The 14,296-nt window shown below is 42.8% G+C and overlaps 1 protein-coding gene across 4 annotated transcripts in view; it reads right to left on the bottom strand.

Moving 5' to 3' along the window:
• The window catches only part of CEP41 (centrosomal protein 41), a 295,708-nt gene that overhangs the window by 114,654 nt on the left and 166,758 nt on the right, over window positions 1-14,296 (bottom strand). The gene's annotated exons all lie outside the window — the stretch shown is intronic.

Genomic DNA, 14,296 nt, shown 5'->3' with positions numbered 1-14,296 from the left:
CAGCAGCCGAGCCCAAACAATCATTCACATTTTTTATTTCATAATGTTGTCCAAAGAATAATAGATGTAAAAGTGATTAAACCACATTCCTTGTACACATGACTTATCCAAGGCCTGATCTAAAATTGATTATTCAACTTACCATGGAGCTTGGTGATTCTTTGTAAATTGGGGGTTATTATAAAAGGACACTATCTAGCAGAAACAGTGGTTCTGTCAGTATTTATTGGTGAAGAATTTGTACCAGCTTTTTGCTCTTGACAATGAACGAGCTTTCAAGTACAGCAGTGTGCTACTAAAATACATTAATGAAAGCAATACCCCATTAAAGCAAATAGGAATGTTTTAAATGTGAGGTGATGTGTTCATTAAACAGGATTCTACTGCTCCCCAGATTAACTAGCTCGGCTGAGACTGATTGGTACTTAGGACTGTCTCTAGGATAAGCCCTGCACTTGCATTCTGAATAGTCTGGTGTTTTTTTAAAGAGAATATTTGTTAATATTTAAATAAAGGGCATTACAGTAATCAATCCTCGAGGAGATCAATGCCAGAACTACTGTTTAATTAGCTGTTTGTGGGATGCAGGGAACACTTTCTGCAATATTTTAACAGTATTAAAACATGCAGATACTGTCAGGCTCCCCTGAAGATCAAAGGAAAATGGATGTACCCAATTCACCAGAGAAGGTATGATTTCCAATGCATCTGTCCACCAGTTATTGTTGTAGAACGAGGGCGGACCTCCAAAAATAATTACCTCAGTTTTATATGCATTTAAATGAAGGCAGTTATTGCTCATCCAGAATGAAATTGCCTTCATGCAGGTGTTAAAATGCTTTTTAAGTGCATCTAAAATAGATACAATGATCTGTGTATCATCAGGGTAACAGAAAGCCTAAAAACCAAGGGATCGAATCGGCTTAGCTGAGGTGGATACAGAGAAGACTCAGGAGCTCATAACGATGGCGGTCGGACATCAGTCCGCCCGCCATCGTTGCGCTGCTGTGGACCAGCCGCCGGTAAGGCGGTGGTCCCGCTAAGCGCATTACGATGTGCCCGCCACTATGGCGGGCTCATCTAAGGCCCTGAACATGGCTGCAGCACCGTTCGCAATGCCACGTAGTGCATTTCCCTGCACTACATGGCAGGCACCACACGGTGCCTGCCACTTTGTGCAGGTAAATGCATGGGGGTACCATAGGTAACCCCCCAGTGCACAACCACCCTCCCCCCACACAGAGGGGGCCCGCAACGGGGCCCCAATCCCCGCCAGCCTTTCCATGGCGGTTTTACCGCCATGGAAAGGCTGGCTGATGCTAGCATTGTAATCTGGCGGCACCGCCACCATTTCCCCGGTCCTGTCCACTCCGACAGGCCGATTGCCTGTGGCGGAAGCGTGGCAGGTAGTCTTTGTGCCCGCCATGCTTGCGGAACGATTCCCCCCGCCATCGTAATGTGGCATGGGGAAATGGGCGATCAGATGGCGGAGGGCCCTCCACCGCACCGCTGGCAGTGGTGGGCCTTCCGCCATCCTAATGACCCCCCAAGTGAGGAACCCTACATGGGAGAAAGGTCAAAGTTTAAGCACACAACAAGTAACTGTGTTCTGTCTGTTAAAAATGACCTTAGAAGATTCAATGCATTGTCTTTAAATTCCAACTAGGCTAAGCAGGAAGTAAGAAACACCTGGGAGACCGAATCGAAGGCTGCCGACAGATCTCACAGGATAAATACTGCCGCCTGCCCCGCATCAACTAATGATCTGACGCTATCTACCTCTGAAACCAGGGTGGTTTCAGTACTATGGGCACTATGAAAGCCAAATTGTGAGGGGTCCAATAATTCATTGTGCTGCATTGATGTCATAAGCTGCCCATTCAAATGTTTCTCCAGAATTTGTGAATGAATCAGAAGTAGGGATACAGACCGATAGTTTTTCAAAATCCTTTGGATCGAATGCAATTTTTTTTCAAGAAAGGTCTATATGCTGCTTCTTTCCATGACTTAGGAAAGCATCCAGTAAAGATGTTTATGTGTATAATAAAGGTCAGAGGCACTGCAATTGTTTGAACAGCCAAACAGATAATTTTTGGCGGGCACATTTTAAAAGGAGAGCCTGACCTTATACTTAAAAGATACTTTTTTTTTGTTCCACCGCGATGGCCTGAAAAGTAGAAAATATAGGTGCATTTACAAGCTCCTCTTCTTTAGCTTTGGTATCTACGATCTTCTGAGGCACTTATCCCATGGAGTTATATGTTTCCTCCTGACCACTAGTTTCCACAAATTGAGAATGAATAGTCAGGATTTTAGACTGGAAAAAAGTGCCAGGTTATCCCAAAACTCCTGGGTAACATGTGAATTGTTTGAATGCTTTGGAGAGGATATTGAATGTATGATCTTAAACCACTCTCTAGAGAAATGTAGGGCATTAACAATATTCTTTCTGCAAAATTACGATCTTGCCTTGGCACACTTATAGTCCCTGATTAAGACTCTATATTTTAAGGTTTCCAGAGAACCCTATACCCTCTGCCAAAGTCATACTTGCCTATGGCCGATTTGCCTCCGAGATTTAAGTCGCTCTGAGAACGAAGGAGCAGAGGGCCTTTCCCTATTGCAATGTTTGACCTTAAATGGGCAACCAAGTCCACAGCCGAGCTAAGCCCACCTGAAAATTCTTTGGTGGCTATCTTGACATAATCATGGTTGCTTACATTTCTAATGTTGAGGGTGCTTAAGAGTGAGGCCTTTGTCGTACCCTTCCAATCAAGGCTTACAAATTTCTTGATCAGTTTTCTACAAGCCCTGTGAGAGGACGTCCAAGTCGGTGAAAACCAGACTGCAAAATGATCTGATCAACTTAACAAAGTGCCTCCTAAAACCTCAACAGTGATTTATTAGAAAAAATTCCATCCAATGTGTGTCCTGCAAGAGAGTTTGAGTCTTTACATGTTAAGTCCTCCAGATAAGAGTTAAAATACCCTAAAATTGTAAAACTTTGCTTCTCTAAAAAGGGTTCAATCCATTGTCCTATTTCGAGGGTGAAAATAGACCTAGGTCCAAGAGGATGATAGACCAGAATTCCAGAGAAAGACATTGTATGATGAATTTTAAGGCTAAACAGTACTGACACAATGAACAGTACACTTAACAGCTTCTATTGAACGGTGAGAAGAACTTCTATAAACAATGGCAAAACCACCTCCTAGCCTCACTTCACTATCTTGCCTGAGGATAGAGTATTCAGGGGGAATTGTATCTATCAAGTCAGGGCCAGAGAATTCCTGATGCCATTTGTCAGTTATAAGAATACAATCAGGGTTTTGGAAAATATATTGAGCAAGCTCAAACCTATTCTTAATTGAGGAATGAGCATTAATCAAATATCCCCTGATTTTCTCTTCTGTCAATTTACCACCCCTCTCTACCTCCGTGCCTTGAGCAATAGCGGCCTCCATAGCCCGCCCCTTCCTGGAGGGAGGAGCCTTTGCCTTGAAACCACATACGGTACATGTCAGCCCTCCCTCTTGACATACACTGCTGACATTTAATAAGAAACACCCCCGAAGCTTACCTTTAGCCTTCAAGCCCCAGAGTTGTGCAAGGGGATATGAAATATATCAACCCCCTTCAGGCCCAAAAAGGCCAGGGGCTCTGGCATACAGCACAGTCCATCCACATGCAGGTGCAGACAGCCTTGTGTTTGGTGTGCCTTTGTAGTGTCAGCAGCACACCCCCTGTGCACGTCTGCTGCACGGACGAGCTCCGGCTTCCTTGATAAAGGCCGGTATGAATTGGGCTGTGTGGCTAAAACTAGGACGCGTGACGTCAGCACAAAACAAAAGGGAACAAACTTAAAATCAGAACTGGAGTCCAGCAACTCCAATTTGTTCCCAAAGGCTTCCTTTTAAAAAATTAACTAGATGAACAGTGGGAAAACACAAAACAAACTTAAAATAAGGCTACAGTCCACTTTCCAAGATGGTGCTTATCTATATTGGAGCCATCACCTCCAAAAGCGTGCACCTTGGTGCGATACAAGGAAATTTAAACTGCACCATTTTGAAGCACTTGGGATCTGTATTCCAAAGCACTCCTAGGTACGGTATCACTGCCATCAAGCTGCTTTCACGATTTTCCATTTAGCAATTTTAAAGGTCAGTTGGCCTGAAACTGTACTCAAGCTTTCCACTGCACCTCAGAAATACAAGGGTAATTAAATAATTGATCACAAACAAAGTCTCACCAGATTTAAACCTTGGATTGTTGTAGAACTCCAGCAAGGAAAAACGTTTTGTGGTGCCTTGGGACTTCCATGCAGCACCCTTAGCCCACAAGATGTACTTCAGCTGCACTAACCCTTTCTGCCAGCCTTGATCGTTGGGAGGACAGCATTCACAATGCTTGATGACATCACAGTATGATGACAGTGCCTTAAACTGAAACTCCTCAATACCCTCTGAAACATTGCATCCTTAGATTACGAAACTTTTCAAGTTAAAAGTGCGCTGTCAACTGCAGGGATTCTCCAGACTGACTGCTCAGGTTCTTTCCACTGCTATAGATTGTCATGTAGTTTTATTAGAACATATTGGATTAAAAGCTTAACCTCTGTTTCCAGTGGAAAAACGGATTTTCAGGCACTCTGCATTGTCTTTAGGCACTGAATAATCAGGGCCCTGCATATCTGATTGACCGTTTCCGCTGGTATAGCAGAATGCTGCAGGGCTCTTCACACATCTTGGTGGAGGTCCCCAAATCACTACTTTCAAACTGGAGTGGAAAAAGTTTTTTAAATATCACAGCCGGATTGTGAAATCTTCTGCCTTACAAACTCAAAAATTCGCTGACCTGCTTTCTTTTAGGAAAGGTTTGAAGACTTGGCTATTTACTGCATAAACTCTGTTATACTTAGACTCCAGCCCTTCTCTTATCTCATTGCTGGCAGGATGTTGGACGACAAGCGCCTAGACGCCCTAGGATATTAGCTGCGCTATACAAATAAATAAATAGAACAAAAACAAGCATGTAATGGTGCCAGAAAAACAAACAAGAAATAAGGATTTAGAAGCTACCACCAGATGCTCACGCCATTCACAAATGAGAAGACATCATCATGCTCCATACCCAGCAGCAGAAAAGGAGATCTGACATAGAGTTCGTCCTGATCATGGATTGGCCTGAAAAGCACAGACCCCCCCCCTTTTTTTTTCTTACCAGGGGCGGAGGACATGCAGGACATACACAACTTCACAGTGAATGGGGAAGTCAGGAACGCAGAAGTACAGACAGATCTCGGGCAAGAAGGGCAATAAAGAAGAGGAGGGGGTTTAATCAGAATGTGAGTGAAACAGCAGTTTGTGGTACTTTATCTACAACTTAAGGACATTTAGGGTGGTGGAGCTTTGAAAGCCATCAGGGTAAATAGTCCCTGAAAAATCATCTCATTAGGGAAAATTTGTTTTTCTTTCTTTAAATGTTGATTAAACATGAGGCGATAAAGCATCTCATTCAAATGACGGTATTACCACTAACAGAAGTCCCATAATCTGTAAACCAACGATCTGGAATCTACGTATAACTGAAACACAGTTAAACTACATAAAAGGTATAAACTTGTCTTAATGACTAGAGAGAAGATAGTACAACCAAACAGTAAACACTTTGCACACATACATGTTTAAGTAAATGGTTAAAAAAAAAACACGGACAATGAACTATCACATTTTAAAAATCAGTTATTATACAACATCTTTCATATTTGGCAAGTGTTTAATATTTTTCAAATGTAATCCTCGCTCATCAGACTTGAAGCTTTCCACGCCCTCAGAATCCGTTTCTTTACAATCACAAAGGAGCGCTTTGAAGCTAGGTTTCTATGTGCAGTACATTGTTAAAACCATAGCATTCTTTAATATTATGAAATACTGCCAGAGAGGTTGCCGATCCAGAGTACTACCCAGAACTCATTCTATCCAATGGTTGGTCATTCTTCTGCAAATCCACAAGACCAAATAGAGTAACAACGGTAACATGACGATTTTCTTATATAATTATTTAGGTATCTGCAAGTTACAAAATGCAGGCAACGCATTGTTTATGCATACATAGCATACAACTAAGGAGTCTGACGAAAGAACATAGAATAAGTAGCAACTCAAGGTTTCATGTCATAATGTCACAAATAATCTGAATGCTATCAGTTGTAATACTTTTCACCTTAAGAAAAGAGGTGTGGCTAGACAAACCACAAATAAGGATCCTTTACTACAAACAAGACAGCCAGGGAAGGAGTCCAAAAAGGAAGAATGGTAGGGGAATGACAGAGTATACTTCGCACAACTTAAAAAGCAATGGCAAAGCCAATCGGTCTTGCTTTTGTAATGAGCGAATGACTAGTTTGTAAAACCTTATTGTAAAAAAATTAATCGAAAAAACATTTTGAAATACTGTAGGAACTCAAAAACATATAGCTTAAGGTACCTGAGAACTGCATAATGAATTGAATATTTTCAAACATTATAAATCGCATGGTTCATTTTTCAAATAATTTCGACTCAGGAAACTCGGAAGAAATTTTTTAAAAAAAAGAATAAGGACGTTTAAAGGAAAACGTTTGCCAATTAATTTTTTTTCCTTCATTGGACTCGTAACTTAAACATGCTCCAGCCATTTGTTCCTCTGCTGTAACCCGAGGATATATGGGCTTCCAGGAGAAGGGACAATCTCCTTTGCAGTCATGCTTATTGCACATTCTGCCCCACAATACAGCTGAGTGAGTGCCGCTGCCAGACCCTCCCCAGCATCGTAAAAGTCTTCTTGTGCTAAGGCCTCAGCATTTGTGCAGTATGCGGAATACATAAGATAAAACAAAAGTAATCCTTAAAGTCTGCTCTCCAGTCATACCGTGGAAGAAATATACCAGTTGGTGTGCTTTTACAGACAAGATGAAAGAGGTGGGGACCAAAACAGAACGTGAGGGCAGATATTTGTTGGTAGGGGCGAGAAAGCATCAGACGAGGAAGAGAGCAAGAAAACACATATACACTCATGGAGTGCAAAATAAATAAGAAAAAAAAATGTTCTCTAAATGTGAGCTGTGGATGGAAAAAGTCTCAGCTAATCAAAAGGATAGTAAAGAGGCTATGCTCAAGGGAATCAACAAACACAAGAAGAGAGAGATAAGTCATCAAATCAGAAGCAAGCTAATGAGAGTGACAATAAAGCCAACCAATGTTAAGTAACGGACAGACTTTATGCACACTCTAAGTTTTTGGTATGGCCCACAAGAGCCTTTTGCCTACACACAGGTAATATCTGGTAGTCATACCCCAAAACTATATTTGTGTAGTGCTATCAAGGCATCCAGATTCAATATCTATCTTCTTAAGTTTAGATATGATATGTTAGTATATTTTCCCAACTAAGAAATTTAAGTTGTCTGAAAACTAAAATTGAAAACTAACAAAAACTGAAATAGCTAATGTTTTAGCAAAAACTGCTGTCATCTGATGAACGTAAACTGAAGCTTTGAATGGAGTTGAAATACCTAAAGGCCACAAAGCAGCAAGAACATCGAGCAGCCTTAAATGTGGGTACTAAGATAGACACAATGTCTTGAAAGCATACAAGAGTATGAATCAAAGATCATTCGTGCAAATGGCTCTCCCAAACTTAATTGAACAACCCCCCCTCCACGTCCAACGCCATGTCCAAAGCCAAGACACATTACGAATATGAAGTCCACTTAGGATGGACTCATGGACTCACTACGATTCATTACTTGATGAGTGTGAACAGTGGTTGGAAACTGGTAGGATGGGACAACTCTAATCACTCTCAGGTTATCAGGGCAAGTGGCTCTCAGAACTCATTAGCTAAAAATTGCAGAGCGAGACATCAAACTGTTTCGGAGGCTTTAGATTTTTTTTTTTAAGGTGCGTCAGTTTCTCCACTGATATAACGTCCCATATCCTGGGTAGCCACTCTGTGGGCGAGGGTAGTAAGTCTCTACCCTAGTGCTCAGCAATAGTGAGTTTTACTGCAAGTAGGGCTAGGGCTAAGAGCGTAGTGGACATAGAATGCAAAGGGAGTGTATTTGTAATAGGAATTGCCAGCAATACTGCTTGCGGGGTCCAGTGCAGAGTGACACCATACATCTTTACTATCATGGTACGTGTATCCTCCCAAAAGTGCCATGGCTTTGACAATTGACATAACAGGTGTATCAAAGTACCCTCCGCCCAACACATTCCAGCAACTATCATTCTAATGCTTGTCCCATGCATGTATCCGCACCAACATGAAATACCAGTAGACAATGTTTTAAAAAATTGGTTCTCTGCTTTGGGAGGATCTGATCATTGAATGTGTCTGTAGAAAAATCAATCCTGATAGTGCATAGTTCAATCGCTGTCCAAGTCTTTCACCCAATCACTTTGTTTGGTGGGAGTTAAAAGTCTAGTAAAACTTCACTAAAACACCTAGAATGCAAACTGCCGAACGGATAAAAAGGCATCAGTAGCCCAAGGTATCATATGTGATACAGGGCCACTTGGCCGTCTTTGAAATTCTTTAAGGTGAGAAACTTTGGATTTATTTAAAATGAATGTGTGGAAAAAGTTAAACATGAGTTCTTCCAGCGAGTGCATTTAGCAGCTTTCCATCTCTAGGAGTTAGGAGGATGTGATGTGTAATTTAGAAAGTGGTATGGAATAATTATAGCATATCAAGTGGATACCTTGAGAAATTGCCTGGATGCAAGAAAGGAAATCACGATGAACTTCAGTATTATGTCTATGCACAAACAAGATTGATTTAATACTGTATGTCAGAACCTCATTCAGAGGGTCACAGAGCAAGCATGAGCTTCTAGGGCCAACAATGGGGGGTTGTGACTTTTTATTCCTCATATCCCAGGGTCCAACCTACTATAAGTCCTGACCTGAGGAACAGTCTCCAAAAGGCTGGCACTCAAGCATTGTCTGGGTATGTCCCTCAGTGTCCCTCCCTTATCCAAAGATGGTGTGTTTTTTCCCATTCACATGAAATGACGATTCATGTTAGACCGCACCAGAAAATATAAGTCTTAGACGTTTCACAATGATTTCTTTAAAAGGTAAGTGTGTCCCAGCGCAGTAGTGCTTGTTGTCAGAGCAAGTTCCCCAGGGCTCGATGTGCCAAAAACCAATCTTACTTTTATATGGAGCTGTGTCAGAGGCCCACTAGTAAACAGAAGTCTTGATGCTGCGGCAAGGTGGAAGGCATCCATGGTGCTCCTCCACTCATGCGGTAAGTCTTCCTGAGTTCGGCGGCTGGTCTTAGGTGCCTCTGGATTTTATTGATGGAATCTGTACTCTTCTCCTGCGGGTCACAACCACCACGGTGCTCTAGCACACACTACCCCACTCTTGGCAACAGGGGTCATGAACAAAACCTTTCATTCTACTGCTCACTCGGGTCACAACACTACATATGGGGTGACGACCCTCTTCCTTGTCACAGCGCTGTACAAGGACAACGGCCCTTATCTTCATCATTGGACCGACTAGGCAAAGGGGGCCGTGAATGGCAGCACTAAATCAGATGGCCCGATCAGTGCAGCAATCCGCAACATGGATCCAGAATATCAAACCCTGCTTCAGAGATCCACTCAACAGGATCCCCATTGGGCCTTGCTCCCTCCTGTCACTCCCATCCTCCTCCTCCTCACAGGGTCCTGTGGTCTAAGCAGGCAGGCAGATGCTGGTTCTCTAGGCTCTAGGGAGAGAGATTTTGATTCTCATGGGCGATGTCCCTCACCCAGCTTGGAAACTGGCAGATCTCAGTCACCGATCCGAATCACAAAAGTCAGCGATGAGCTTCTCCACCCTAATGTACAGCTCCAGTTTGACGATTTTGGGAGGCACAAGCTCCCCTTTTCACAATCCAATTCCAGACACACGTGATTTAGTATGTGAGAATGTGACGTTCATGATTAGAGGGTTGCCTCCTCTCAAGTGCCCACTGCTCTGAACAGTTATCGGTCCAGGAAGCAGTCGGTCAAAGCAGAAGTGACTCCAAACTTGATTGCTCCACACACAGGCCATGATAGTAACTAGAGGATCACACCTGGGTGCGAGCCTCACCGATACATGCCTATACAATGAATACCAAGGCCCCAGCCCTGTTCTTTATGATTCCCTTATCAGCCCCTTCTCCTTCCTGAGATGTGCCCAGACCCCCAGACCGGTGACCTTTTCAGAATTAAAGAAGCCTTTTGAGGAGCACAAGAGAACCTTGCTCTCGCTTCCCCCAGTGTGCATCTCACCCAGCTCTCTGATCTGTGTTTACCCATGATGGAAAAAAATTGGTACCAAGAATCCAGATATCGCTGCAGCTGGAGAACCCAGGGCAGGGGTGCACGTCCTTTACCTTACAGGTAACTTTTATAGTCTGCCGACCATACCCTATCTAAAAGACCCTCTAGCTGACTTAAGTCTGAGCCACAGGCATGGTCTATATTGAGAGAGAGAGAGGGCCATTATGACTGGTCTAGTCACAGGTAGGACTGCGCTTAGAATATTTGACTTACTCGGGGTACAATGTTATAAATTAAACAGGGAGAAACAGGTAAAGCCTGAGCCACATGAGCTATAAGGGTACCAGAACATCTGACCCACTGAGGGTAAACATTTGAATGTTGGAGCATAAGACTAATAACAGCCATTATTAGCCCTGAGCCACTACATTGTTTTCAGCGGAGCTCCTAACATTCTAATATTGTTTCCATCATCCTCAGACATCTGTCCTTGTGTTTGAAAGGTGACAGCCTAGTGGCAAAAGGCAAGGTGGTCACGAAGTGCCTCATCATTGATTTCACATCGCAGGAAGTGAATCAAGACAGTAGACAGCAAAAGGCAGCTCAACAACCCTGTAGTCACCTCTGATTAGAACAATCAGTCTACCCAATCAAGGCCTCCTCCATAATTAACATATGAGATGGGGTAAAGAAAACACAACAACTGAATGGTGGTACATATAGAGTACTGATTTTCAAACAGGAACAGGTGGAGCTAAAGTCCATAAACGTAATCTAGGCCATCACCTAAAAACCTAACCAGGCTTGAATTTACTGTGGGACTACAGAGATGGATTTAGGCTCAGATCTCTGTACTGGGGTGAATGTATGACATTGTTCTGCATTCTGTCCATCAACTGTTGTTTTTGCATTTGTCACCCTGAGTGGGACGGGTATGACCAGACGTGGTTCCCGTGCTCTCAAAGCCACTGGAATCAAGCTATCCTGGATGAAGAGGGGTGAAACCCCGAAACCGGTCCTAGGATGCTTGTTTCCAATCCAGGGAGGACCTGGCTTGGCAGTTCGGGCTGGACTGTTCCCATGAGGCACAGGGTCAAGACTGATTTGCATATGGCTGGGTTCCAACTGGAATGGCATGATGAGCAAAAAAACGATGGATTTAGGCCCAGATCTCTGTACTGGGGTGAATGTATGACATTGTTCTGCATTCTGTCCATCAACTGTTGTTTTTGCATTTGTCACCCCGAGTGGGACGGGTATGACCAGATGTGGTTCCCGTGCTCTCCATGCCACTGGAATCAAGCTATCCTGGATGAAGAAGGGTGAAACCCTGAAACCGGTCCTAGGATGCTTGCTTCCAGTCCAGGGAGGACCTGGCTTGGCAATTCAGGCTGGACTGTTCCCATGAGGCACCGGGTCAAGACTGATTTGAATATGGCTGGGCTCAAACTGGAAAGGCATAATGAGTAAAAAAAACTAAGGATTTAGGCCCAGATCTCTGTACTGGGGTGAATGTATGACATTGTTCTGCATTCTGTCCATCAACTTTTGTTTTTGCACTACGCTAGTGTGTCCACCTCACTCCAGTTATCGGGGCCACTGTTTTTATTTCTGAGCTAATAACCACACAAAAAATTGCTATCAGGTGCACAGGTCTGTTTAGCTAAATAGAAGAGAACCAAGATAACAACACACAGAAAGTATTAGGTTATCACATACAAGCCCTAGAATGTAAATCGTGTTCAGGATGATGTAGTGAGATGGCCATCCAAGGTCTCCCACTCCTCAACCCAAGCTGGGTCTACCACCTTTCATCTGAACAACCGCTGCACAATCCAATTTGGATGCTTTCAACTTAATCTAGTTACCCTACTGCTCAAACTAAAATAGGCGTACCACCCGACTCCCTAAACTTAGGTTCCTCACCGGTCAACCAAAACCCAGCTCTCATGCCTAGCAAGCCAATCTTGCATGTCAGGATAATCAACTTTCAAATCAACCCTGGCCCACCTCTAAAATCAAATATAGGTCAACTTCCAACTTCCAATCACCCAACTTGGGCACACACAACGGTCTTAAACGCCTCAACTCAACAAATGTCTCCAACCCTCAACCCCTTATGTCCATCTGCTGTCAAGCCAATAGGGTCTCTTACTCTCTAAAACAAAGTTCTTAACCAAGCTGCACCTGCGATACCTCAACGCACCCTCACCCATCATGCTTTAAAAAAATACCTGTCTTTCATCAGTCAAACAGCTGGTCAAATAACACCCTTTATGCTACAACTTTGAAGTGTAGCTCTCCATATTCCAGTAAACAATTCAAAAGGAAATACATAAGACAGCTGTGAAAGTGTTTTTATCAAAAATGTTTATTAAATGTGTTTAAGTTAGAAAAACTAGGCCACAAATTCCAATTACTGTGCCTCAGCCTGCTTGTACTAACATCAATTCTAAAGTTGCAGAAGAAAATGTGGCTTTTAAAACTGCATGATTAAGTGTACTATGTGCATGTTTCTCTTCTGTGTTTTGCCTTTTCATAACATAAACGAAATTTGATTCATTTTATTGAGTTGCTTTCTTGTAATATATTATATGTGTCAATTTCTGCTCCTCTAGAAGGAAGCTACCTACCGGGAGATGTGCCATGAAATTAGAAGTTTTTCAAGGACTGCTGCTTCCCAGGCCACAACTGTACTCGTTCCATTTCTAAATGGCTTGTTTGGTTGGCTTCAATAGTGCAAAGTATTTCCATTTCTTGGTAGTGTAAAGGGTGTCCAAAATGTACTCATGATGTAGGTGTTTTCTAAAGTATCTCATTTAATAGAGCACAATGTATACAATGTTGATTGCTTCATGTCACATATCTTTGTTAGTACAGCCATATGATCCCACTTAACACCATGTCGAGTATGTGCTTTTTCACTTTTTGAAACTATAAAATGTGCCCTTTCAGGGAAGTGTGTCAGAGTTTTCTTTGACTTGCAACTGAGCAGTCCCTATGTGACACTTATCTGAATTTATCATTAGCTTTTCCCTTTCTATCACACCAAGCAGTTTCTATGTCCAGACTGTTCTCTGATTTATACTTAGGCTTTCCCTCGACATACAAGTTGAGTAGATTTATGCTACTTGTTTGCTGTACTATATTTTGGTTCTGGCTAATTTCCTTATATTATGACCTCTTGCAATTTTGATGCATTATTGTTGCCAATTTGAATCTGACCAACTACTTGTTTGCCTTCTGTAATGATACCTTTGAATAAAGCTTTATGGTATTGATTTTGAATCTTTTCCAACAGAGGTTTTCTTTATTTCCACAATGGTCCACATCCTATGGGACTCGCATGGTCCTGATCAGCTCTCTACATTAGTGCTAAGCGCCCACATGACATTCGCTTTTAGTTTTATTCATAACAAGGTAATGATCTGGGCCACAGTGCACCAGACCGCCGGCATCCAACCCCCCACATTCAGGTCTATCCTCATAAGATTTAGAATGTGGAGGGAACTTGAATGTTAAGGACGATGAATGCTTCGACATACCTAGGTGGAGCATCCCACATAGATATATACACAGCAACGCCACCTTATATTCCCTATGGCCTCCCACAATCTAAGTCACCTTCTCTCACATTCCCTTTGCTGTCCCAAGCCCCTTCAACGCAAGTAACTTTTTGGCCCTACGACTTAACTATCCTTTTCTAACGCCATTCTCCCCCTGGACGGTGGGATAACTCATGCCCTGGTTACTTACCGGTAATCTTCATTACTCCTAGCCCTGGTCTTCCTGGATGCAGTACTGAATACTACCCTCCTACCTGGGCATTGTGGTTGACTATTTCCTGTTTTTCTTGTGCTATTTGGCGTGGTATATTACAGGAAGCGATTAGTTTGTTCCTCTCTTTTGTGGTGGCTCTAGGCTAACGGGGGCCATCTTCTGGGAACTTTTTTGAGCTTTCAGCTAAGGAATTGGTTCTGCCAGAAGGGA

Source organism: Triturus cristatus, chromosome 4_1, assembly GCF_964204655.1.
Source record: "Triturus cristatus chromosome 4_1, aTriCri1.1, whole genome shotgun sequence".
NCBI classification, from domain to species: Eukaryota; Metazoa; Chordata; class Amphibia; order Caudata; family Salamandridae; genus Triturus; species Triturus cristatus.
This window is presented reverse-complemented; position numbering and strand designations above follow the sequence as displayed.